This window comes from Hoplias malabaricus, chromosome 10 (genome assembly GCF_029633855.1).
Source record: "Hoplias malabaricus isolate fHopMal1 chromosome 10, fHopMal1.hap1, whole genome shotgun sequence".
In the NCBI taxonomy this organism is placed as follows: domain Eukaryota; kingdom Metazoa; phylum Chordata; class Actinopteri; order Characiformes; family Erythrinidae; genus Hoplias; species Hoplias malabaricus.
The window spans coordinates 14,432,899-14,460,878 of NC_089809.1; the positions used below are offsets into that span (position 1 = coordinate 14,432,899).

Consider the following 27,980-nt stretch of genomic DNA (forward strand, 5'->3'; position numbering starts at 1 on the left):
GAACACTGATATATACAGAATGAACTTTGATATATATAGAATGAGCACTGATATATATAGAATGAACTTTGATATATATAGAATGAAAGCTGATATATATAGAATGAACGCTGATATATATATAGAATGAACTTTGATATATATAGAATGAAAGTTTATATATATAGAATGAACTTTGATATATATAGAATGAAAGCTGATATATATAGAATGAACTTTGACATATATAGAATGAACGCTGATATATATATAGAATGAACTTTGATATATATAGAATGAACGCTGATATATATAGAATGAACTTTGATATATATAGAATGAACGCTGATATATATAGAATGAACTTTGATATATATAGAATGAATGCTGATATATATAGAATGAACGCTGATATATATAGAATGAACTTTGATATATATAGAATGAACGCTGATATATATAGAATGAACTTTGATATATATAGAATGAACGCTGATATATATATATAATGAACTTTGATATATATAGAATGAAAGTTGATATATATAGAATGAACTTTGATATATATAGAATGAAAGTTGATATATATATAATGAACTTTGATATATAGAATGAAAGTTGATATATATAGAATGAACTTTGATATATATAGAATGAAAGTTGATATATATAGAATGAACTTTGATATATATAGAATGAACTTTGATATATATTGAATGAAAGCTGATATATATAGAATGAACTTTGATATATATAGAATGAAAGTTTATATATATAGAATGAACTTTGATATATATAGAATGAACTTTGATATATATAGAATGAAAGCTGATATATATAGAATGAACTTTGATATATATAGAATGAAAGCTGATATATATAGAATGAACTTTGATATATATAGAATGAAAGCTGATATATATAGAATGAACTTTGATATATATAGAATGAACACTGATATATATAGAATGAACGCTGATATATATAGAATGAACTTTGATATATATAGAATGAATGCTGATATATATATATAATGAACTTTGATATATATAGAATGAAAGCTTTGAACCTTGGGGCACTAGATGTGAGGCTAACAAGGGTGCATATTGTGAGGATCCTTGGTTGAAGGACTTCCGCATGTATGCACCCCGTGGAACCTATAGAACCCTCAGCAGCTCCAGCACATGCCCATTAAGCACCCCAAGCCCCAGCCTCCATGGGCATAAATGCAGGGCCTCCTGCCTCAGTGGAAGTCAATGCAGGGCCTCCTGCCTCTGTGGAAGTCAATGCAGCCTCAATGAACTTTGTTGCAAGACTGCTTTCTGCTCCTGTTCCAGTGATCCTTGTGCTTCCTGCCGCTCCTGCTCCATTGATGGTGGCACCCATCGTTTCTGTTCCTGTGTCAGCGGTGACCCTAACGGCTTCTGTTCTTATGTCGGCAGCAACACTGTCTGTCACGCTCTTGCCCTGTCTTCTGCTTTCCTAATATTTTATGTCTGTTTTCTCTACCATGTGCTCTTTTAGCACATGGCTCTGTGTTTGTTTTGGTCCCTTTTCTCCTCCTTAGCTCCACGCACTCATTAGTGTTTCCACCTGTGCCTCCTTTGTTACACTGCCTTCTTGTTATCTCTTCCAGGTGTGCTCATTGTGTATACATAGTGCCTTGTTCAGTGCTCTCTTTTCTGATCTTTTATGTAGATGTGTGTTTCAGTGTCTCAGTATTTCGTGTGCATCTACATAGGTTCACAGTTGTTTTCTGTTTTATTTCTAGTTGTAGTGGTTGTGTATTTTTGTTAATCAAAGGGATTCCTTGTGTGTACATATACCTCGTCCTCCCTACAACCATGACAGTATTACTATTCCAGAATCTTCAGACTCCTATGAGTCTGGGAGCCACTTACCTTTGAAGATTCTAATTCCTATGAGTCTGGGAACTGAAGTCTTTAAGCCTATGAAAGGGTTTCACTAATCTTAGGATCTTCAGAATCCAAAGTCTGGGATCCAAAATCCTTAAGCCTATACATTTTTTTTCTGCTGTTTATAACCCTGAGAATCAAACATCTTACTACCAACCTGGTATCAACATCTATGTTGTCCTGTATTCTTTATAACTCATTAAACATTTGTAAAGCTAATGATTTAAATTCTTCTCATCGTGATCTTGATCAAGAGATCTCAGATTCCAGTAGGGTGGGCACAACCACCGTTTCTTCGTTTGTTCCTGAAATGTGAAAATCTCTGGAAGCAAAGTTGCTGGTATCTCAGTGAAACATTCAAACTCAAACAAATCGCCAAAACCCAATTGCCTTAGGAATGAGAATGGTACTTTATTCTGCAGATTGTCTCACTAGCAGTAGAGCTGCAAACACATCAGCTCCCTCTCACTGTATCAGTAACACTTTCCTGTGTATATAGTTTCTCAAAATCCATTTGTTTCCCATGTCGTAATTGGAGTGCAATGTCTGTTTGTTTTTCATGTCAAACGTGTAGTTTGTGGGGTCTGTTTCCTTCATCAAATTGATTATTCATCATCCACATGATGTTACTATTCATCCCATACCTCAGAGTCATATTTCAAAAGGTTGTAAACATGCATTGTCTTGGGAACCCCTATATCATACATTTCCATGGACCAAGATACAACTGTTTCTCCTAAATCAATAATATAATTGTAAACAAATAGCATAATATAATTGTAAGCAACTAGCATCCACTAGGAAAACAACAGCCTAGTGACAACATAAAAAACTACAAATCAATCATCAATGCCTTAGAAAGTACTTGAGATACCATAGCAACTGCTTAGTAACCACTTAGCAATACTTTAGCAACGTGGGACTCCATAGCAACTAATTTGCCTCACCTTAGTTATCATTGTTTAATACCATAGCTATAGCCTTGTGACAACATAGCAACTACGTGTTATCAACAGCTTTGTAACAATTTGGGATAAAATAACTCCCAATCGACACCTTAGCTATCATATGCGATACCATAACAACTGCCAAAAAACACCAGAGCAACCACCCAACAACACCTCAACCACCATATGGTATACCATAGCATCTGCTTAGCAACACCATAGCAATCACATTAGAAACCACACAACACCAACAAAATAACCACCTGGTTTAGTAGCACCTTGGCAAATATACAGGACCATAGCAACTGCCCTGCAACCATCTACAACCACTTTTTTTGTATTTTATTCAGGAAATGCATATACAGTTATAATATTTTGTCCCTACCCCACTTTCGATTAAATACAATCTTAAGGACTGCCACTTTAAAGAATACCATGAAAAACTGAAATAAAATGCATGTCATGGTTTGATTGCATGGTGCTAACACAGCTACACTTATACCTATTGGCATGAGAAAAATGATGAAAGTCTTTTGAAGACACATTCTCATTCTCTCTCTCTCTCTCTCTCTCTCTCTCATGCTTCCATGACTATAAACCTTGCAAGCCACAGTTCAGGTGAAAAACATTTCTGAGGTTAAAAAAAATGTATTCAATAAATATTGTGGACAGCATGGGACCAGGACAAGTGTGCATGAAATAGCAGTTTGGAGATTGGAATAATGGAAGGAGAGAGGAGATGGAGCATGAGTGTACATTAAGCAGTGGAGCTGCACAGCCGTGACAGCCAGCCCTCTGCTGGGAACACAACTATTAACCATCCTCATATTCTTTCAATTTCAAATAACGGCCAACACCAGCATCAGGAGGTGTCTTTTTTATTTCTCTTATATTTTTGTGTTCACTTCACTTTGTGTAAGTGCAGTGGTGTGAACACTGTGTACAACGTTTGTTGTGCCTGTTTTTATTCTCACTCAAGAGGCACCCAGCTGTTCAGGGTTATACAGAGTGTTATGTGTTGTTGGCCTGTAACTGTCCGCTGAAGCATGCATCACATAGCTTTTTACAGATGCCATGAAAACACAAAACCTAAGAGACATTATCTGCCAATCATCAGCTTTTCAATTATGCCCTGAGGGTTGTTTAAGATCACTGAGGTGTCCAGTTTTATTTCCCAGAAGATCTGCTTGCAGTTTGTTTTTCTCAAGTAACTATATACTAATCGTATAACAGAATTTGATAGCATGGTGTCTTAAGAATATAAAAATGGAATCCAAAGCTATGCAAGAGGGTTATGTCTAATTTTGACTCAGAGAGTGTCACAGTTTTTAAGTGTATCCTAAATACCTATTTATTTAACTTTTGGTGACAATGTTTGTGTTAGATAAAATGTGCAGATATAGATGTTCATGGACATAGAGAATTTTGGTTATCAGACATGTCTGTTCCGTCATTCTGCTTCTCTCATATACTCACTCATGTTTGTTGATGGTGAATTAGAGACATGCTGATATGTCAAGGAGCCCTTGTTTCTGTGCTACATTTCTAGCTTTCAGTTTTTAGTTACACTGTACTAATGCAACCTGGCAGAGCTCACACTTTAACTGGTCTCATATTGTTCAGGGTCAGATATCAGAACTAACATCTGTATGTTCCTCTGCTGGGCAGAACTTGCCTGACCTAATGTGGCAGAAAGATTGTCTAAATTGGGGTGTCTCCATCTACCTGACTTTCAGCTAGCTTTTACCATGAGATGGCACCTATACATCCCCCAGAAAACACTACATTTCTCTTAGCTACTGTTGCATGGGCTTGCACTCTTGGGGCTAGGACACAGTATTCTGTGAATCTGTTTTGGGGCACCAGCTGTACACTACATATTACCAGCACGCTACATATTAAATTAAATTAAAATTAATTGAATAAAGGGTAGCATGGCGGCGCTGCAGATATTGTTGCAGTAACACAGCTCCAGGGACCAGGTGGTTGGTTCAAGTCGTTGTCCAGGTGACTGTTTCTGAGGAGTTCAGTGTGTTCTCCCCATGTCCATGTGCTCTGGTTTCCTCCCACGGTCCAAAAACACACATTGGTAGGTGGATTGGTGACTCAAAGGTGTCCTAAGGTGTGAGTGTATAACTGTGTGTGTGAATCGCCCTGTGAAGGATTGGTGCGCTCCAGTCCAGGGTGTATTCTGCCTTGCGCTCAATTATTCTGGGTAGTCTCTGGACCCACCATGACCCTGAACTGGATAAGTGGCTAAAGATAGTGAATGTGAATTTGAATGAATGTGAATTGAATAAGCTATTAAACTGTTACTCTGGCATGATTTTTTTCTTTAACCTGCAATTCTGACTGATACACAAGAGCTCTGTGGCAAATTAATAGTAGTCTGGGAATCATTGTAATGTGTGTGTGCTACTTACTGTATGTGTGTTGGCTTCAAAAATGTCTTTTTTATCCTCTATCTAAAAACAATATCACTAAAATAAAACAGTGCACATATATCTACACCTTATTCAACATTCTTTTCTAAAAATGTTACAATTACCCAGTGAAGCCCACATCACCAGCTTGCACAGCTGATATGTCAGTTTCAGCTATCACATCTATCATATCAACTGTCATCTATCATAAACGTAATAGCATAGAATTCTGGCATGGCAGTCATTTAAATATTACTGCATATATGCAAAAAACTATATATTTGTAATCATGTTTCAGGGATATTTAATTTTTTTTACCTTTGAAAGGCTGCACCCATTTAATAAAAGAGAACTGAAGTGAACACAGATAGCAACATTTGCTAAGCATTGATATGAGTACTATGTACAAGAATATATACAAGAGAACAATCTCTATTGTTTTCACATTTTTCCAGCAGAAGTGTGTTTTTTGCCAAGCCTTCCTTGTTCCCACCAGGTTTGGTCAATGTACTTCACACCAGCACCTCCTCCATCTCACTTCTGCCAAGATAATAGGCTTATATCTTTTAGGGTCTAAATTAGGCATTAGTTACTGATGATGCTATATTCCCCTGATATTGTTTGATGTAACTCATGCTGATGGTGGTAAACACACAGGACTCACATTTGAGTCCTTTTCCAGCTATGTTACCATTCATTTGAGAGGTAAATCTGACTCTTAAGGATCCATCTCTAACTCCTTGTCTGCACTGTGTCAGGTGGGGGCTTCAATTAAAACACAAAATAGTAAGTTAAAAATAACAAAGCACAATAGTTACATCGTCTTTTATGACAAATAGGGCCAGTTTCACTACCATTTGCCGCATATGCTATGCTTCAATAATTCATGTTGTTTAGTAGTTGTTTTTAATTTTTTGTAAGTAAATTGTGTATTTTTTTGAAACACAAAATCGCATTTCATATTGCAGCTGCTGGATGCTCATTTTATCATTCATGAACAAGCTAAACACAGATGCTGCCTTAATGTGGTTTTCTTCAGCCTATTAACCCTTTGTGGGGCTCTCTTTCCAGCTGTGCGTTTGTTTGCTTCAGCACATTTCTTCACATGGAAAGGATGAAGAGAGGGAAAAACGTCCTATCCAGCATTAATTGTATTTTCTTACTAAGATGATGTGATGCACAGTTTAACACATTACAATAATGCCTCTGGTATTCATCATCAGTAGCACCTCAGAAGTAGGTTTTAGTGATATGAGTCACACACTGTTAATGGTATCAATTAGGTCCAGTGTATGGTTTTGTTAATACATTATCATTTAGAGGTGTTGTTAACAAACAGAATGAAAACAGAAAAAAAACAGGAAATGCCCAGATTTGGCATGATGAGAGGCGGACAGCTCATTTTCTGTCTCCATTCTATGCGACACCATCATTTACGGCATTTGCATTTGCCTGAAGACTGATTATCATTACCTTTTCTTGCAAATCTCCAGCTCATTATAGCTTGAGCGCTGGCAAGGGGAATGCAGAACACCTCTCTCTGGAAGAGGTGCAGAGGAGAGAGGGAGAAGAGATGGGCTCCTGCATTTGGCTGTTAAACACAATGAATGACCTCTTGTGTTATTAACATCTGTTCATCAGGGAGCCTGGTTTGGATAATCACCCCTAACACCTTCTGTTTCTGCTTTTCAGCTCATGCAATCAAGACCATCATTTGGCAGCTGGCTGAAATGCTTCACTTTCACTCCCATGCTCCCATTTCTCCTGCAATATACAGCCCTAACTCTCTTTTTCTCTCTAACCTCAGAGCATTCAAACCCAACATTTTCCAGCAAATAATAATTCAATAATCATGTCCACATGCTTTTTTCCACAACTGTGGTATTTGTTACAATCTTTCACATATTCTCCCAAATCACATTTTTCTAGAATGTTCTAATCATTCTCATTAATCTAAAATCATTATTCTAGATTGCTTCCCTTACTTTCATACCAGTGTAGAATATTCTATTCCAGTTCATACTGTTTTAAAATATGCTCCACATGTGTATATATGCAATTATATACACATATAATGCAATATATGAAATATGCAATTCACAGGTGTAGTGTGTCATTCCTTTCACAGTGTTTAATAATTTTGCTCACCTATTTGCACTGTTCATCCGTCCTCTCCTCTCTTTAAGTCTGCTCTAAGATATTCTCCTCCTCTATTCTATCTCTCGTAAACACTCTATATATGTTGTAAAAATATCTTGTTCCCTAGTAGCATGACAGTTTACATGCTTTATTATTTTAATTATGATACATTTTATGTCATGAAATCCTGGGAGATCTGAGAGCTCACATGGGATACAGGTCATCTTGATGGCTCATTTCTATGCTCCCACCCCAACTGCAACCGGCTACTCTTGTTGACCACTAAGGAGAGGTGCAGTTCATCTCAAGAAAGCCTAAAATCAGCTTCAGCCCCAGCATCAAGGAGGAAAATAGGTGATTGAGGGATGACATATCACAAATGAAAAGTGTGTTGTTGCCACCACATTGGGCGCAAAAACTGTAACTGAGAGCAGTTTCTACTTCTTGTGTATTTAATTTCACTGATAAATCATATAATTGATTAAAAAATTTTTATTAAAATTTAACCACTTGTGAACATTTAAAATCTTTTAAATTCTTTGTATACATCTACTTAACCCTGTAAATATATGACCACTTTCTTGTTTCTACACTCGCTGTGCATTCTCTCAGCTCCACTGACCATACAGAAGCACTCTGAATTTCTAAAATCATAGACTGTATTTCATTTGTTCTTCTAAATAATTTGATTGAGTAGAACTCATTAACTGATTTCTCAAAGTCACACCCAAAACCACATAATCACAACTGCCGTTTCTGCAGTAGTTATGTGAAGCAGCCCCTTGTTCTCTCTGACATTACTGAGACATTTTTCTGAAATTTGCTGGCAAACCGACATTACTCATCATGAATCAAAGGAACACAAAAAGAGCTACCAGATTGAGTTCTTGCTAAATTCTTGGTAATTTCATTGGCATTACTCTTTAAACTTTTGCTGTACAGTGCAACCTTATCACAAGCGAGTAATTCAGTCATGAATGAAGAATAGAAGTCACAGACACAAGACTCTTGCACACTATTTGACTTCAAATGTTACAATATAACTTCAAGAAAACTTTGTGTTTAATCTGCCCCAAATGGCTTGGGTAGACTGGAACAATGCTTTATATGAACTGACAAAAAAAAAAAAAAAATAAATAAATCTTAATAAACCTGTGGAGCATACCCATGAATGGAGCATTTTTGACTTTCGTAATTTTTTTATTTTTTCATTAAAATAGAAAGATGTTCTGGAAACATTAAGAAAAATTTACTTTTTCACTTTCATGGAACATTTTCAAAGCAATGTTTCCACAACCGTAATAGAATGTTAATGCAATATAGAATGGAATGTTTGGCGTGTTAGAATAGAATGTTAGATGTGTTTGTCATGCCCTTGTCCTGTCATGTCTGTTTCCCCCACATGTGCTGTTGCACATGGCTCTGTTTGTTATTGTTATCAGTTTCAGGTGTCCTTGTGTGTATTTAAGTTCCCTTGTCTCACTTCTTCTTGGTCGGGCATTCCACCTTTAGCTTGCTTTCCACCATTGTCATGTTGCTCCAGTCTTTCTCTGTTTAGCTCTGTGTCCAAGTTTAGCCTGTTTAGCTTTCTATGTTTTAGTTTAGTCTGTTTAGCTGTCTAGCTGTCAAGTTTAGACTGTTTCGTTTTCTTTGTCTGTTTAGTTCTCCCTGTCCAGGTGTATATTTAGCTCTATGTCCAGGTTTAGTCTGTTTCTCTCTGTCTGTCTAAGTCTCTGTACAGGTCATTGTTTCCAAGTTTCTCTGTCTTGGTCCTTCTTTGTTTAAGTATCCTGTTGTGTTATCCAAGTCTCTGTCTTTGTATTGTTATCTTCTGTTGTTAATAAGTCACTGTGTTTTCTCCAAGTGCCTCCCCCTCCGTCAGTCCACCCCGCAGTCCTGACAGTGTTAAGTGTTTCCCTTTAAATCATCCACGATAACACTCATATGTTCACTTTCTCTGGGATGCAGGAATAAGGACTCGGAACATCAAAGGTTTACCACAAATAAAAAGTTTATTTACAAAGAGCTCTCTGGGAAAATTGTCCACTCACTAGGAGTTCAAAAGAAAAAGTTCGAAGAATATTTCACATACACTAGATTATATAGACAAACACCATCCTGTGCAGAGGCATTGCATTCCAACCACAGAACTTGTTTGAATCAGATGTGGTTTTAATGTCTCACCCTTTATTCCCTCTATTTCTTATCAAACGTCTGCTTTCTGCACTTCTGACCTGTTTACAAGTTAACCTGTGGGCTTCTAAGAACTGTTCACACTTTCTGTGCCTCCGTCTTCAGTGAATTGTCACCTTTGCAATTCTCATTTCCTGTTGCCCTAGGTCACTTGGTTCTGAGTTTCCATTCCCTGTTTGGATGCAGTTGCCTCTGCACTTTCTTCACCCAACATCTTTTCCCCTGATAATGCTAGTAAACACAGTCTCTTATTCTACTATCGTTTGCAAGTTTTTGAATATAATTCTTAATACTGCTTCAGTGATGCTGATTATTAATGCAAATGTTTCTCACAATTCCCCCTTTTTCGGTCATTAATGACGTAACCTCTGACTGAAAACTCAATTTACTATGTGAAAGTGACTATATTTCTGAGCCGCAAGCATCCCTTCTGAGTGTCTGTTCCCTACATTCTAAGGCTGAGCAGAACCTCTCTCAACCCCCACAAATTAATCCCTTCTTCCTTCAGACACCTGTACTATTAGTGAGACTTTCAAGCCAGCTTTAACTGAGGCTAATCATAAAAGTAATCAAAACGATACACCAACAACATGTCATACAACACAATTGTCCTGTTGTCATCTTCTGCCCTTATTTCTTCTTGCTTCAGCGTCTATGGGTGGACTACCTTGACCCCAATTTTTCCCAGGGGATTATTCTGCCCCTGTTGATTGGGAAATGTTGGCTGACTCATCCAAGTCAGCAGTTGCCATCACAATGTCATCCCTCGTCTCTGCCAGACTCTGCTGGGGTGCAGCAGATGCTGCACACTGGCTCCAGTGAAACTATCCATCCACCCATCCATTATCTGTAACCGCTTATCCAATTCAGGGTCACGTAGTGTCCAGAGCCTACCTGGAATCACTGGGCACAAGGCGGGAATACACCCTGGAGAGGGCGCCAGTCCTTCACAGGGCAACACACACACTCACACATTCACTCACACACTCACACCTACGGACACTTTTGAGTCACCAATCAACCTACCAACATGTGTTTTTTGGACCATGGGAGGAAACCGGAGCACCCGGAGGAAACCCACATGGACACGGGGAGAACACACCAAGTCCTTTCAGTGAAACTAAGTCTCTCCTTTCCTTTGAGACAAACTGATTTTTTCTGTCACCTGGAACGGGCCTGTCCAACTTGGCCGCATTGTACTGCCGCAGTAGGACCCACTCTGTGTCAGGAGGATCTGGAGTGGTTGTTTCACCAGAGTTCTTCTCCAGCTGCCTGGTGAAATCTGCAATGAGAGCTAGTTCATTGAAAAAGGCTTTGTATGTTTTCTGAATATTTTCAACTCTTAAGGGTTCAGATGGACCCGGAAATCTTCCGGTTTCCAACTCAAAAGGGGTAAACCCCATTGACTGTTTTTTTGAGCTCCTGATAGACATTAATGCCAATGGTAATGCATCTACCCAGTTCAATTTAGTCTGTAGACAGATTTTGGTCAATTTGTTCTTTACATTTTGATTCATCCCTTCCACCTTCCATTGTGAAAGGGGATGGTAGACTGTCCCAAATACATGCTTTAACCCCAACACTTTGTCCACTTTTCGCAGATTGTCTGCTTTGAAGTGTGCCCCGTTATCCATCCTTATTCGAATCAGAAACCCATGCCTTGGTATGTATTGGTTAATCAGAAACTTCACCGACTTGCTATCTTATTTTCTCATTGGACACACCTCAGGACATCCTAGGTAGCTGTCCACACACATCAAAATATATCTATAGCTCCCTACTGATTCTACCATGTCAGTGTAATCGATTACCCCCCATGCTCGCTGGCCGTGCTTGCACCAGAAACCTACCTGGACAAGGTTTAATGGTCATTCTGGGGTTGTATAGCATACAAAAGTGATAGGTTCTCACATGGTTCATCACCATATCTTTTAGATACAGATGCCACCAATTTTGTAGATTGCGCATCATCTGGGCTACTCCCACATGTCCCACCCCATGGACTTCAGACAGTTCCGGTTCCCTTATTGTACTCGGCAATACTACCTTGCCATCAGGTTCCTTCCATAACTTTTCTGTTCATTTGCACCTTTCTGTATCCATGCTGTTTTCTCTTCTGCAGTGGCTTGCTCCTGTTTTTGTTTCAAATGCCACCTGCCCTCTAGTTCACCTTTGAGGCTTATTTCTTCCTCTCCTGTCTCTTGCATGAGTCCATCCTGTTCTGAACTCATCATTGCATTATTTGTCTGATATCTTGTTATTTCTTTTGCTGCTGCATCCGCCGCTCGGTTCCCTTTTGCTACTAGGGTATCCCCCTCATCATGTTCCTTGCACTTTACTACCGCTACTCTCTGTGGCATGTGTAAGGCTTCTGCTAACTATTTCATCTCCGTTTCATGTTTAATTGATATATTCCCTGCTGTTCGAAATCCTCCCCTCTGCCACTGACCTAATTCCACATGTACTGCCATTACCACATATGCTGAGTCACTGAAAATGTTCACCACCTGGTTTTCCCCATGCTTCAGTGCCTCAATCACCCCTTTTACTTCTGCTCTCTGCGCGGATTGTTGTACCTTTAATGTTTCTGCTTCCACCACTGCATATCCTGCTATCAGTCCCTTTGTTTCATGCCTATCTGTCTATGAATAAAGTTTTTCCGTCGATTAGGGTTTCTGATTCAAGGTCCGCTCTTACCTTGTTTGTTTTTTCTACCATTCTCTTGCAAATGTGTGGTTCCCCTTCTCCCATTCGGTCTGCCATGTTAATGCCCTCATGTGTGAAAGTGAGGTGAGTCTCTGTTGTCTGAGCGTCGTGAGTGTGAATGTTTGTGAGTTTACATACACCATCACGATATGTGTTGCGAGTACCGCCAACGTATGCCCCATTAAGATGTGTGCTGTTTTCTGCAGAATTTTAGCTAACCCTGGTTGGATGTATTCCGGGTGTCTTTTTTCCATTGTATCCAACAGGACACTCACATGCATTAGTACATCTCTTCCTCTCCCTTTTTTTCTGAAACAGCAGGGTCCGTGAATGGAGTGCTGTTTCAGAAAAAAAGGGGGAGGAAGAGATGTACATCGAGATAGAATGGTTTGGAATAATCTGGGCCTGTGTCTGAAATTTGTTTAAGCTTAATTTAGGCGTCCGCAGCTTCCTGTGTCCATGCCAGGGTGGCTGTCAGATTTAGCATGCCACACAGTTTGACCATATCCCTTAGAGGCTGTGTCAACCCAGAGTAGTTAGGCACATAATGTCTACTGTACCCGGTCAGTCCTAAGAATGCCAATATATACCTGATGCACACCAGTTTTGGATGTGATAGGATGCTAGATTTGTGTTCAGGCAACACATTCATCCCTGATGCTAAATCACCCTTCTGACAAGAGACCTGTTTTCTCGCCACTTGCAACTTGTCCTTAGAAACTTTGTAACCCTGTTCGCTAATACGTTGGAGCACCGCTTGTGTTGCCTGCAGGCAATTTTCAGCTGTCGATGAGACAATCAAAATATCATCTACGTATTGTTACCATTGTCTCTGGTGGCAGTTGTAGACCTTGTAATGAACTTTTAAAAATCTGATTAAACAAACCAGGTGACAACACAAACCTCTGAGGTACTCTAGTGTACCTGTACTGCTGATTTCTGAATGTAAACGACACGTAGTATCTACAGCTTTGAAGAGGCAGACAAAAGAAAGCATTGGCTTGATCAATGCAGGTGAACAAAGTTTGTTTAGGGGCTAGATTAGTTAAAGCTATGTACAAGTTTGTTACTGGAATGGTTGGGGTGGCCAGGATTGCATTTAATGCCCATAAGTCATGTGCCATCCTATATTTACCTGTCCCTTTCTTCTCAACTGTCAGAATGGGAGTGTTCCAGGCAGAGTCAGATGATTCCAAAACCCCTGCCTGGCACAACCCCTGTATTGTTTCTGCAATGCTCTCATCAGCTAGTGGCTTTTGAGGATATTGCCTTGTAGTGAAATAATTATGCCCCATGTTGCAGTGGTATAAATACTACATGGCGGAGTCAGTGATAATTAATTATTGTTTGATTATTTGATTTAGCTGCTGAATCAGCTTTAACTGGAAAGTCAGCAAGATTGATAATTAAATCTGATAATTTATTTCTTGCCACCTTTGGACCCAAAAGCAGGACCTCTGTTTTGTTGCTGTTTAGAAGGAGGAAGTTACGCAACTTCCAGTCTTTCACGTCTTTTACACAGTCCTCTATTTTCTTTAATCTGCATTTGTCATTGGGCTTGGCTGAAATATACAATTGTGTGTCGTCTGCATAACAGGGAAAATTAATGCCATGGTTTCTTATTACTGTGCATAGCAGTAACATGTATAATGTAAATAATAATGGTCCTAAAATAGAGCCTTGCAGAATGCCAAATCTTACTTTAGAATAATTTTAATTTAAATTGTTTACTTTTACGAATTGATAACCTTCCATTAAGTAAGATTTGAACCATAATAGGGCTGTCCCTGTAATTCCAACTATGTTTTCTAACCTTTCTAGGAGAACATTGTGGTCTATTGTATCGATGGCTGCGCTGAGGTCAAGAAGCACCAACAGGGATACGTGGCCTTGATCAGAGGCAAGAAGAAGATCATTTGTTATCTTGACTAGAGCTGTCTCTGTACTGTCTCTGTCTCTGTGGCCTGAATCCAGATAGGAATTTTTCATATATATGATTTTTATGTAGATATTACTAAGTTGTTGGGCCATGGCTTTTTCTAAGATTTTGGATTGAAATAGCAGATTAGAAATAGGTCTGTAATTAGACAGTGTACTAGCATCAAGATTTGGTTTCTTGATCATAGGTTTAATAACTGCTAGTTTAAAAGCTTTGGGTACATGGCCCAGGCTAAGGGATAGGTTTACAATAGTTAAAATAGGATTGATAATAGCTGGTAGTACTTCTTTGAGTAAATTTGTGGGAATTGCATCGTGTGCAAGTTGTACAGTTTGAGGAGTTGATAATTTTCTCTAGTTCCAACTGTGGTAGTGGGTAAAAGGTTTCAAGTCTTTCATTTACAATTACATTATGTTTTATATCAGTCACATCGGGTGGCAGCAAGGTTGGATTTAATACTGTAGCTTGAGTTTGTTGTCTAATATTCTCAGTTTTATTATTAAAGAAGTCCATAAAATCTTTACTTGTGAGAGTTGCTGGAGTTAGTTGTTCAGAACCTGCTTGAATTTTTTGTAGTTCTGGAAAACACACTAAACAGTACTCTTATTATTAGATTATTTTTATTATTAGAGATCAGGAAGGCCAGATATGCTGAGCGAGCTTTAGTGAGGGCATTTCCATACTCCATAAGGCTGTCCTTCCAGGCAGAGTGGAACATTTCCAACTTGGTTGATCACCATTTCTGCTCTAGTTTCCGTGATGTTTGTTTTAAAGTATGGGTTTTATCATTATACCATGAAGCATGCTTTTTCTTATACTTTTTCTTTTAAGTGGTGCTACATTTTCTAAAGTAGATCGACAGGTATTTTCTAAGTTGTCAGTTAGTACATCTAGCTCCATTGGGTCTGATGGGTTGGGAACTGGGGTTGATATTTCTGGGAGGTTTTCTATAAATTGTAGGGCAGTAGATGGTTTTATTATATGCTTTGTAGAATAGCGAGAGGACTTACATATATTATGGCTAAGACGTAGCTCATATGAAATTAGGTAATGGTCGGCGATTGCTGAGGATTGCGGTAAGATATTCATTTTGTCTATGTTAAGACCTAGTGTCAAAACTAAGTCTAAAATGTGACTGCAGTAGTGTGTAGGCCCTGTTACATTTTGAGTAATACCAATAGAGTCTAAGATTGAGGTAAATGCCTTTTTAGTGGGTCATTTTCTTTCTCAAAATGGATTTTGAAATCTCCAATTTATAGTTTAAGTTATAATCTACAATTATAACTTTATGATTGCACACTGCTAGTTACCTCAGACTGCCCCTACATGAATGACTATCCTCAAATATCTCCTATTAACTAACTGTCTAAGGTTGCCACTAATATCCGGCACTCTGGCTCCCGATAAACAGCTAACTATTACTCCTAAAGGATTAGGTAATTTCACGTGTCAAACAATAGTCTCCTATTATACCAGAGCACTCTTAACAGGCTCTTCAGCGGGTACTTCGCTGAGTGGGGCAAACCTGTTTGACACACGAATCGGAGGAGCGTGGTGTCCCAGTGGGCTAGCTTTGGCCTCAGCGTTAGCATCAGCCTTAGCTTTCCGGCTATGTCGCCGAAACGTCACCCATTCACCCCGCTGTGAGGGCTCTAACGCCGGAGTCAAGGGGGTGCTAACTCTCCCTAAGGCACCCAGAGTTGCTAGCACTGAATCTCCCTGTTTATCCCTTGATAATAATAAGCTCTGGATGCGCACTTCTAGCTGGTCCACTTTATCCACCAGAGAGCTAACTAGCTGACACTTAGCACAAACACAACCACTATCATTATTGCTAGAGGTGGAAAAGGGGGTTAAACTAAACATGCCACACTCTGAGCAGGCAAAACAGCCAATAGTAGCCATGGATTTGCAGGTACTTACCGCTTTTGGTTGATTTTAGGAACTTACACTAGAAACATTACTCCAGGGGCCGGTGGCAGTTTTAGTGCCTCTGTAATAAATATTACATAAATATCACATAAATATTTGATTAATAATTAATTAGCCCTCTCCAGGGTGTATTCCTGCCTTGCACCCAATGTTTCCTGATAGGCTCTGGACCCACCGCGACCCTGAACTGGATAAGCGGATACAGATAATGAATGAATGAATGAATAATAATTAATTATTTAATTCATTTTGTTAAGCTCCATGTTTGGGAACCATTAAGTAATAGGTAGTGTGTTTACCTATCCAATTTTAGCTTGGACATGTAGGTTATCATGTTAGATGACTTTACATATTATAGCAGAATTAGCTAGAATGAATTATTATTAATGAATCATGCTTATTGACCCGCTGTAGGTTCTTGGCTCCGAAATTGAATCTGAACTAAAACGAAAGAAAAACAAAAGAAAAAAAAGAAAAACAAACTGGAATGTTACACAAACAAGCACATACTTTCCGTCCTTACTTTTTTTCCAGTTCTCATTGGCTGGCTCTGATAGCAGGAGATTTAAAAAGGACCATTGTCCTGGAGTTGGAGAGCTGCTCCTTTTCTGCCATCCAGGCCGATACTTATGGAATCAGATTTGTGCCAAAAAAATAAACATAAAACTTATAACGTTTTGTGCTTCATGACTTTTGTGCGTGCTCTCTCAGTTTTGTGCACGAGTTCTCTGAGTTTTGTGTGTGAGCTGCGAGCACTCCGAGTTATGTGCATCTGATCCCTGAGTTTTGCAAGCATTTTTGGCACAAACCTCTTGTGTGGGTGGGTTTTCTCAGGGGTGCCTTCTCATTGGCTAATGAGTTTTTGAGTGACAACGTTGACGTTGTTCACAACTCAACTGCAGCAATAGTGTGTTATTTGGCTTTGGAACTCTGCATGTGCTGAATATCATGCATATGAACGTGCTCTCATAGAATTTCCCCTTTCCTAATATTTAAACATATAGCCCTTTTTTGCTTAAACTGCATACTATTAGAACATTTAAAATTTTTGTCACTTCACCTGTTCTTGTTTATTAATATTAATAATACTTATCAAAATTATTGCTGATAATGATTATTTTTTTTTAATGTGAATCATTCACATTTCCTCACAAAATGTGAAAATGACAACGGACTTAATTAAGAAGTTAAGAATTAAGAAGTTATATACAAATTATTAAATTTGCATTAAAGGAACATTAAAGGAACAGGAACATCTCTCACACTCCTTATTGTCATATTTATGGGAGCAAATCTGTCTCATCAGACTTATTACCATATTACCACCTTTGAATTTGTAACCACACAGCTCCAGGGACCTAGAGGTTGTGGGTTCGATTCCTACTCTGTCTGTGAGGAGCTGGTGTCCGCATTTCCTCCGGCTCCGGTTTCCTCCAACGCTCCAAAAACACACGTTGGTAGGTGGATTGGTGACTCAAAATGTCCGTAGGTGTGAGTTTGTGAGTGAATGTGTAGCCCTGTGAAGGACTGGCGCACACTCCAGGGTGTATTCCCGCCTTCTGCCCAATAATTCCATGCAGGCTCTGGACACACCGTGACCCTGAACTGGAAAAGTGGTTACAGATCATGAATGAATGAAGGAATGAATTTGTAGCACTGAATTTTTTTTGCACTATTTTGCTGCTTTTGAATTTAAGTCTTCAGATTTACACCTCTGAATATTTTGCTTCAAAATTATGCATCTGAATATAACTGCTCTTGAATAGAACTCGTGAATTTTCAAGAAAACATTTTCACTCTTATTATTCAAGGATAATAAATTAAGATAAAAATATTCAAGCTCAAAAAAATTCAAACAATATATTTGAAATATATTCTCAAATTCGGTAGACGAAATTCAGATACCAAAATACAAGTTACAAAAAATTCAGAGTACACATCCGGAATACAAAGGATGAGCAATCGATTCATTAGGATTTTTTCTTTCACCTTAAATGCTGCACTAGTTGCACTCTGTTGTTTGGCTTTTTCCGTGGATATTATCTCTTTATTTTCAAAGTGTCTCAAAAATCTGAAAGGCTCATTGAAGGCACAATATAACAGACTATTGATATCCTGAATATGAAGAAATTTTACTGTGGAAATTTTTTGTAATGGCCCTGTGAACATTGCATGTGATATGACAGAATATGTGCAAACTTGAAGTAAATGTCCCCTAGCATTTTTATTTTTTAATTGTCAGATAATCAAGAATATGCAATTGACATTGCAGAAGGTGAAATACAAATATAATAGGCCAAAGTGCAGAGTTTAATTCATAAAGTTGTGTTTGTTTAAACACTGAATGTGAAGAGATAATATCCGCAGAAGGAAGCTAAATGTGTAGTTTTTTACACGGTATGGAAATTCATATTCATATTTTGCCATTTAGCGGAGACAGAAAGCAACTAGTGCAGCATTTAAGGTGAAAGAGAAAATTCTAATGAATCTATTGCTCATCCTTTGTATCCCGGATGTGTATGTAACAGGCAGAGCTGTCACTGGGCCGTCAGTTCTGTTTGGGCTCGGGCAGCCACCGTAGTTGAGGAGCAGCTCCCCCTTCCCCTTTCTCTCCTGGGTCATGCTGTTGCTCATTAGCTCCAGTGTGTGTGTGTGTGTGTGTGTGTGTGTGTATATATATATATATATATATATATATATATATATATATATATATATATATATACACACAGAGTTAGCATGTGGTAGGCTAAGCTCACACTTCTCATCGTTTGGGATGCGTTAGCGCGGTGCTTGCTTCTGAGGGTCTTTTGAGGTCGTTTTACTGGAAAAATGGGTGCCACTCTCTCCGCCAATTCACCACGTTGCTAGCCGTTAGTGGTAGCTTTAATTTGGGACAGGGCATATAAAGCAGTTTGTTGGTGAGTACGATTGGTTGGACGATAGGCATTCTGAGCTACCGCAACCAATTTTAATGAATTTGGTCAACTAAATAGAATGGAAATTAACAGAAAATGTTGTATTTAAGTGTATTTTGGTGTGCCTGAGAACGGTCGGGTTGGCAAGCTGCATTGAGGTATGAATTCCATTCTTTTAGTTAGGCTCTGGTGTATGTTTTAGTTTAGAGATGGGCTTAAAGCATGGAGGGTATGTGTGCTTAGTAGCACGTGGCTAGCTCTTTATCCCACCTGTTATATGATGGTTTTATATTTTTATGATTAAATTGTTTCTTTTTATTAGGTACTCTGGAGTGTTGCCATTGGAGGTGGCCCTCCCATTGGAGGTGGTTTTATCTAATTTTTTCTTTTATTTTGATTATTCACCCTTGTGGTTTTTTCTAGTTTGTTTTGTTATTGAGTTCTTTTGTTTTTCTTTGTATTTTAAATTAACCCTTCATTTGGTTATTATTTTGGATTTTGTTTGGGCTGTGGGTATTACAGTTCTCTGAGTCAAATGATCTCCCTGTTCTACATAATTGTTTAGTTTACCTGTTCTTGCAGAGCAACCTGGTGCATGTGTCTCCTTCTTTTGGTTGACTGGTTATCCTCTTTGTAGATTTTTTCCTTCTTCTTGGGCACTTGATCTGCTGTGTGTGGAGTCACTACCCTTCTTTTTGGTAACCTGTGTGTGTGGGTTGTATAGTCTCTATTATTGGAACTCTGTACAAGAGAGCGTCTGCTTGGAAACCAGTTAAAATATATGCAAATCGTGAGACCATATGGTGAGCCAATATAGCCAATAACCTTGTTGGGGTTATTTTTAGAGGTGAATGGGTAAAACCCCACTGTATTCTTTTTTTAATTATTATTATTAAACTTAAAGTTGTATAAAGATGTAATTTTTAAGTAAAATATTCAGAGGTGTAAATCTGAAGATTTATGTTCAAAAGCAGCAAAATTCAGATGCATAATTTCAGTGCAAAAAAAAACATCAATGCTACAAATTCAAAGGTGGTAATTTTTCAAAGTCTGATGAGACAGATTTGCTTCCATACTTGTTTCTCTTTTCTACGGTGGCCGAGAAGGGCAAAACAAAGTTACAAAAATAAAAACACTTTTACAAGCTGTGAAACACTTTTACCAACCCAAAACACATTTTAAAAATGACCAAAACACTTTTACAAACTGCAAATCAGATGGAAAGGGTAGGTACATTACACAGGAAGTGCTGTTGACGTTTATCAGTCAAACTGATTCGTGGGGAAGAAGTGAATGGAGTTTGGGGTGGTAATTTTAAACCATGTTTTGTCCATTTTGTGGGAGTCATTTTAGCTGGTTGGCACACTTTTGTTTTTCATGTGGGAGGAATTTAGAGTTTTTAAAAGAGCACATAGAAGAAGATATAATGCATTGTTTTGTTGGCTACTTCAGGGAAGGTCACTCCTATGATGTAATCATTGATATGATGTCCTCATTACATGGTGTAAGCATTAATTTGCAGTGTCTTAAAACTAAATTTAAAGAGGCTGGACTGTGCCGTAGAAGGGACTATTCCTCTACAAATGCTGTCAGTAATGCTATAAGGTTGGAGCTTCGTGGACCAGGGCAGCTATTTGCGTATCGTACTATGTGGCAGGTACTCAAACAAAAGTACAATTTGCGAGTAAAGAGATGACGTTATGGTGTTACTCCGGGAGCTCAATCCTTAAGGATGCGAAATGAGGGCACGCAGAAGGTTTATACCAAGGACCTATCACTCAATGGGGCTGAATTATATTTGGCATGCTAATGGTTATGACAAACTCAAGCCATTCGGCTCGGCCCTTTCAGGTTGCATAGATGGATTTTCGAGGAAAATACTATGGCTTGTATGTGGACCAACAAATAACAATCCATCAGTCATCGATCACAGTTTCCTCACTTGTGCACTGAAACTTGGTGTTGTCCCCATGAGACTGCAACCAACGCATAGAGTTGGCAACCAACACATAGCATTGTGGTGGTCTACAATCAGAAAGGGAAGGTACGTGGCCTTAAGTATTTATTTGCATACACGTAATTGTTGGGTAGTTTAAATATTTTGCCTTTTTGCTGTCAATCAGAGAGTAATTAAAATTAATCACATTGAAAATAACCTAAATTCAATAATTAAATGCATTAAAACCCCAGCTATTTTAAAATTGTTGTACAGTACATTTAACCTGACTGTAGCGCATTGATGGTAATTAATGCAATAAAATTCTATAGGTCTCAGTTCTGCATGGAGTTATTTGCAGACCTCCAAGATGCAGGAGACTTTAATGGAAGTCATGAACATCAAGGCTTATTGAGGTTTTGCTTCAATTATGTCATACACAAGGACCAGGATGAATGTGTGTCACTATGAAACAGTCACAGGATTCGAACTTCAAGAACAGCATAATGTCCAAGAGGAGTGCCTAATGAACTGTACTACTTACCACACAGGTAATTAATTGGTGATGGCTTATTACGTCCCCTTAGCTCTGATTTGTAACTTCTGTAAATGAATGCATTTATTGAAATCCATTCTTCAATCTAGATTTGGCTCCAGAGACTATGGATTTAGAATTCACCGGACAGAACTTGGTTCCAATCCAGATGGGGGAAGCGAAGTTAGTCCACTCACAAACATGATAACGTCATCCACACATACAGCGGCCTAGCCTTCTTTAAAGAAACAATTGTCATGCACATCTTGGTATAAAGTGTTTAACTAGTAGTAAAATAATTATTTATTCAGTAATCTTTTGCAAACCTTCACAGTCAAGAAGGTTGTCTGCCCAGTAACCCAGCATTTGTCCTTCTCCAAGTCTCCTGTTGCTCCCTGATGGACTGAGGTCTAGTTTGAAAAGGCTCTCAAGTTCAAGAGCAGTCAGCTTCTTTTCTGAGTGGGACAGCACAGGGGCCAGCAATGTAGGGTACTGCTGCAGTGCCGCCAGAAAATTAAGGGCCGAAAGACCTTTTTTAAATCTGAATAATAAAACACACTGTTACACTGCTGTATAGAGCAATTCATAATGTGTATGGGCAATAATAATCCAAATATTCCCTAAAATGACAACCAACTTAAAACACTTACACTTTAAGAGTGTTGTTAATAATTCAACTGTTAGGACTAATAATTCAATCATTTTTAGTCCTCCATAACATTATGAAAAGACAAACATTATTTATATAAATATACATTTATCATAAAAAAAGGGCACACTTAAAACAAATGTTTTTATCTATACATTTCCATATATCAATATTTTATTTGCGTTTTTGTATTTTTAAAAATAAAAATACAGAAAAAGCCCAAATGTGGATATGTGGTAATATATAAATACATTAAAACATTTTCATGAATAATGAAATAATAAATACATTAAACCCTTTTTCATGACCAAAAAAAAATGCACTACAACGCGCTCAACTTTTGTTCAGAATCAGCTTCTTATCACTGGTAAAGACGTGGCTTTCCTCTCAATCATTCCCGAAGCTTCACAGTGATTTAAACAGTGAGGACGCTGAGCATCCACAGAGTTCAATAGCGAAGCAGTGAAGTGCAACGAAACGAGACGAGTCATTGGATAAATGCTGGGCTTTGTCCCGCCCATCAGATGCTCAGTGTCTCTGGGGGTCTATGGGGCAGTGGGCGGGCCTCGACTGGCCCGGACGCTCAGCTTCTGCATGATGATTGGATGATCTGTCTGAGGCTGAATCCCTTTTTGATTGACAGCGAAATGAGCGAATCAGCGATCCTTATAAGATCCGTGGGAGCACAGGGGGACACACTTCACATGGGCCAAGGCCGTTTAAGCAGCCTAGCTCTGCTGGCCATTGAGAGGACACTAGTCAAGTCCCTGGAAAAAACGCCTTGTTGGTACGGCAGGGTCACAGGTCATTTTCTTGAAAAGGAACGGAGGGTAGAATTTATGTACAAATAAACTGACACATTTTATGATGTAGGCCGAAATTGAGCTTCCCCTCCTTGATAGACCAGCATCTGCCACTGATATATATATTAAGAGATAATAAGACTAAGAGGTGTTACCTGTCAATTACAGATGAATTGCGGTCAAGAATATACCATTGGAGTCTGACACAAGTGTTCTCTCTTCTTCAAGAGTAGCCACGTCTCAGACAACAAGCTGTCTGTAACATTGTGCTGTACCTTAGAGTACATTGTTGCAGAGCTTCCACAGAAGCAGTGCTCTCAATCTAAAAGAAAAAAAGCATATACAGATCAACACTCGCTATACTCTTTATTTTAATCTCCAATTCCCAAATAAGTGCACTTTGGACTACTTTAATTACAGGCTGTATAACGCACTTAAAGATGGTTCATTAAGAGTTCTTTAGTAAAGGCAGAGGCTCTGTAAAAGTATGAGTGCAATACTGAACCATTTGCATGGTTTGTTTGCATGCATATATATCAAATTTAGGAACCATTTATGTAAGCGTATGGTTCTACAATGTAACCATTGCTTTCACTAAAGAAATTTTAGTAGTCAGTCTGTTTATGTGCATACTTTTAGTCCCCTTTTGCCTAGTTCTTCAATGGTCAGGGCCACCCAAGAGCAGGTATTTTTGGATGGTGGATCATTTTCACTACTGCAGTGATGGTGATCTTGAGGTGTGTTAATGTCTGCGGTGCTGGTATGAGTGCATCAAATAGTGCAGCCAAAGTGTTTAAATCCCTCAATATCACTGCTGGACTGAGAATACCAGTTAGACCACCAACCAAAAGTGTCCCATATACCCATCCGAGACACAACCACATCTGTGTCACTGCAGTGTTGAGAAAGATCCACCACCCAAATAATACATGCTCTGAGCCCTAACCATCTCTCCCTGTGTCAGGTTTTCCCAGGCTTTTTTTAAATAGAGAGAGTTCTGGGGGCCACTAACAGCACTGTACACTACCAAAGCAAGAAAACCACAATGACAGCAGCAGCAAACACAAATATTAACAAAGACACATAACTAGGCTATACCTGTAGAATTGCAAAGTACACCTACATGGTCAGTTGTGCTGATGTTTGGCAAGTGCACATGTAGAAGAAGGTGGTTTTAATGTTATGGCTAATCAGCTCCATAACTACCCGCTTGCCTTCATTTTCATTCCATTACATATATAGCTTAATCCTACTTCCTGTATCACTACAGAATAATAAATATGGCTATTGTTCTGTGTATGAGATCATGGAACTAAATTCTTTTTCGAAACGAAATAATAAACCCTGCCCAAACATAGCCTTACACTTTTCTTACCTCTTGCAAAGGCTTTCCCTATTTCATCATGAGTTATTAACTCAATTGTTGGTTTGGATTAAGACTGGCCTGCAAGGTAAAGTACAAGATCTTCTGACACAACTGAAACTGCAATTATCTTTCCTGCCAAGTAGTACTCATTCTCCCTGACAGCTGTGTATGAAAATCATTCATATTTCTAAATTCAGATAGGCTACATAATCCATTACAATTCAGATAAAACTCAGCAAATTGTTGCTTAATATCTCTGGAACAGTTAACAAGTCATCACTGATGCAATAAGTGGAAGTCATACACCATACCATTTGCATTGTAGATCAAGAAATGTTGCCCTGGTGGTCCATCAAAAATAGGCAGATCTCTTAGTTGCTTCATTTGTAAAGTTAGAAACTCTTGTCTTGGACCACCGGCATCAATTCCATCTTCAAAAGCACAAGCATCATCAGTAAATTTGACCAGCATGTCACAGGTTTCAGAATAGGTTGCACGCTCGAAACCTCAGATTGCTCCATCCCACATATTGGACCTTGAAATGTTGAACCGACTGACTCTTCCATGATCAATAGGATGTGACAGGTTTGTGATAATATCAAGTAGTGTAACATCTGCATTCTCTCTATAATTACAAAAAAAGTGACCTATATATTGGTTTAAATTCCAAACAGCACACAATTTGCTGTTTTGCACAAAACTGATGTGCAGTACAAGGCTGTTTTCAAACATTATTATACAAATGAACTAAATATTTATTTAGTAAATGTAAAGAGAAAGTTGCCACTGTCAACTCACATGTCTGGTATAATCTCAGCATTTACAGGAACAGGCTCATCCTCCTCCTCAACACATGGTGCATACAGGTCTGTGTATCTACTGTAGAGAAATTATCATTCTCTTGTTAAAAGGCTACTCCATCCATTTTACACTAAAATATGCTTTGTAAGTGATTTAAAACTTACGTAGATCCCTAAAGTGCTTTTTGTAAGTTAACCATTTTACAGATAATTTAGAAACAATGTACCATTTTCTTTTCCATTTAGTCTAAATATCTATAAAGTGAGCCATAACATTGTCTATTTTTGGCTTGCCTGTAGCAGGTAGACTTCGCCATACTGCATCCAGGTGAATTCAGATTATCCTCAGAATCAGATATTACTATCTGAGTAATGCAACATAAAGAAAGCTAAATGTCCAACACCACACAAAACTGAAGGCAAATACACTGCGGTAAAATCTGCTTCAATACCTGTTCAGCGTTTGTTGTAGAAGAATTCCCCAATTCATCTCTGAAACATGTTAACATTGCTATTTTAGTGCCACAGGGTATTATGGAAATAACAAGGAATGTAAAGGTATGGTAAGCCATAATAATGTAGACAATTGTGCTATATTTCACATCATTATACTATTTCACTCTTTATTTTGTCAAAGGAAAAACTCTGGTCTCAACATAAATTCAAGGGTCTGCTCCAAACATCTCCTCATCACATTACCAGCTTAGAGACAAATAACTTAAATTTAGATGTTAGTACTTACACTTCCTCTTTGTGTTTGTTTAAAATCCTGAGCGTAAAAACATACAAATCTCAACAAATTTATATAGCCTGTATTTTTCTTCCATTATTACATACATAATGACCAGCCAGTCCATTAAAACCACATATTTGTATCCCTACTCTTATTCCATTTTATCAATTCCACTGACAATAGAGGTGCACTCTGTAGTTCTACAATTACTGACTGTATTGTTGACTGACTGTACTGTCTTCATACTTAGATAGCCCCCCTTTGTCTTGTTCTTCAAAGGTCAGGCCCACAGGTATTATTTGGTGGACTATTCTTAGTCCAGCAGTGACACATGACTGGTTTGAACACTCAGACTGCAGCACTCTGCTTTAACACACACTGCCACATCTGTGTCAATGCAGTGATCAGCCACCCAAATAATACCTGCCCTGTGATGGTCCTGACCATTGAACAGGGGGATAAAGTATGCAGAGAAACAGATGGAAAGCAGTCTGTAACTGAAGAACTAAAGTGAACCAATGTGGTCAGTGCAGCTTATAAAACGGACAGAGAGTGAAGATACATATATCGATAGATAAAATAAATGAATAATAATCAAAATAGTTGACATCCAATAAAATGCAGTTTAAAACACTACTGCCCTTCCAAGTATAATGCTGTACAAACCTGCTGAACCAAAATATCGGCCAACATTAGAAAAACTCAGCACACCTATTAAATGTACTTTTCCCTAATTATTTATTCATTCATTATCTGTAACCGCTTATCCAGTTCAGGGTCACGGTGGGTCCAGAGCCTACCTGGAATCATTGGGCGCATGGCAGGAATACACCCTGGAGGGGGCGCCAGCCCTTCACAGGGCAACACAGACACACATTTACACCTACGGACACTTTTGAGTTGCCAATCCACCTACCAACGTGTGTTTTTGGACTGTGGGAGGAAACCGGAGCACCCGGAGGAAACCCACGCGGACACGGGGAGTGTTGGGAAGGCTGATATTGATTGTAATGTAGGCGAGGTTTATATTAGTGGTATTCACTCTGGGGTGCCGGTCAGAGCACAGGAAAGAGGCAGACGTTTAAATATTCCTCTCTTTACTTGCAATTCAGAGCAGCAATACAGAACATTGCACATTAGCAGATATTTCAGTAGGTAGAAGATTGTCTCTATGTGTGGCTGCAAAGTAATCAAACAAAGAATAATCACTATCACATTCTATGCTCACATCCTATAGAAAACAATGAGTGCCTAAGTAGTGATATAAACCAGTATTTCTAGTTCACACACATAACGCGATTCTAACGGCTAATCGCTAACAGCCACTTTCTAACAACAGCATGTGATTACTGCACTGTATAAACTTTGGAGAGTAAATTTCTAACTTAGTTACATGAAGTGGTGTCGTTTAACAACAGATAAAACATAGTTACTCACTTATTTGGCATTCACACACACAACACTACATCACAGTGACTGATAAGCACGAACAGGTGTAACTCTTATATAAGTCCTGAATGCAACAATTGCAGTGCGAATAAGTCCGGTACATCACTCCTTCTCGAGCACATAGCCTTTTGTACAGGGAGAACACACCAATTCCTCACAGACAGTCACCTGGAGCGGGAATCAAACCCACAACCTCCAGGTCCCTGGAGCTGTGTGACTGCGACACTACCTGCTGTGCCACCGTGCCGCCCCTAATTTTTTATTTGATGTTAAATCAACACAGTGTCAGCCTGATTGAATTCAGCTCTGCTCCTAGTTGTGATGACAATTTCAGAATCTGAGTCTGATTCTGGGCCAACATCGACTGCAGTTACAGGAAACAAAAACATAATCAATGTTATGTATGTCACAGTAGTTTAAAATGTGATATGTAAAAAACGTATACTACTAAATAATCAGACCCACAGACCTTCTCTAAAGTGTTTTTCTAGGCATATGAACAATGAGATCCTGCAGTATGTCTTGCCTATTTCCTTTTTATAATTATCCAATGTGAATGGCCTTTCCCAGGCACATGGAACACCTCAGAGCAATCTGGATACAAAAGGACGTATGGT

At 38.6% G+C, this 27,980-nt stretch overlaps 1 long non-coding RNA gene across 2 annotated transcripts; it reads right to left on the bottom strand.

The window, feature by feature from the left end:
- Positions 1–22,435: 22,435 nt before the first annotated feature.
- Positions 22,436–25,304, bottom strand: LOC136708792 (uncharacterized). Of its 2 annotated transcripts, XR_010804385.1 has the most exons (5): positions 25,180–25,304; positions 24,693–25,006; positions 24,391–24,459; positions 23,171–23,337; positions 22,436–23,024 (listed from the first exon to the last, which is right to left on the bottom strand). It is a non-coding gene; the product is annotated as an uncharacterized lncRNA (long non-coding RNA). The 2 variants fall into 2 exon arrangements; XR_010804384.1 differs by having other exon boundaries at positions 24,391–25,006.
- Between the last annotated feature and the right edge of the window lie 2,676 nt (positions 25,305–27,980).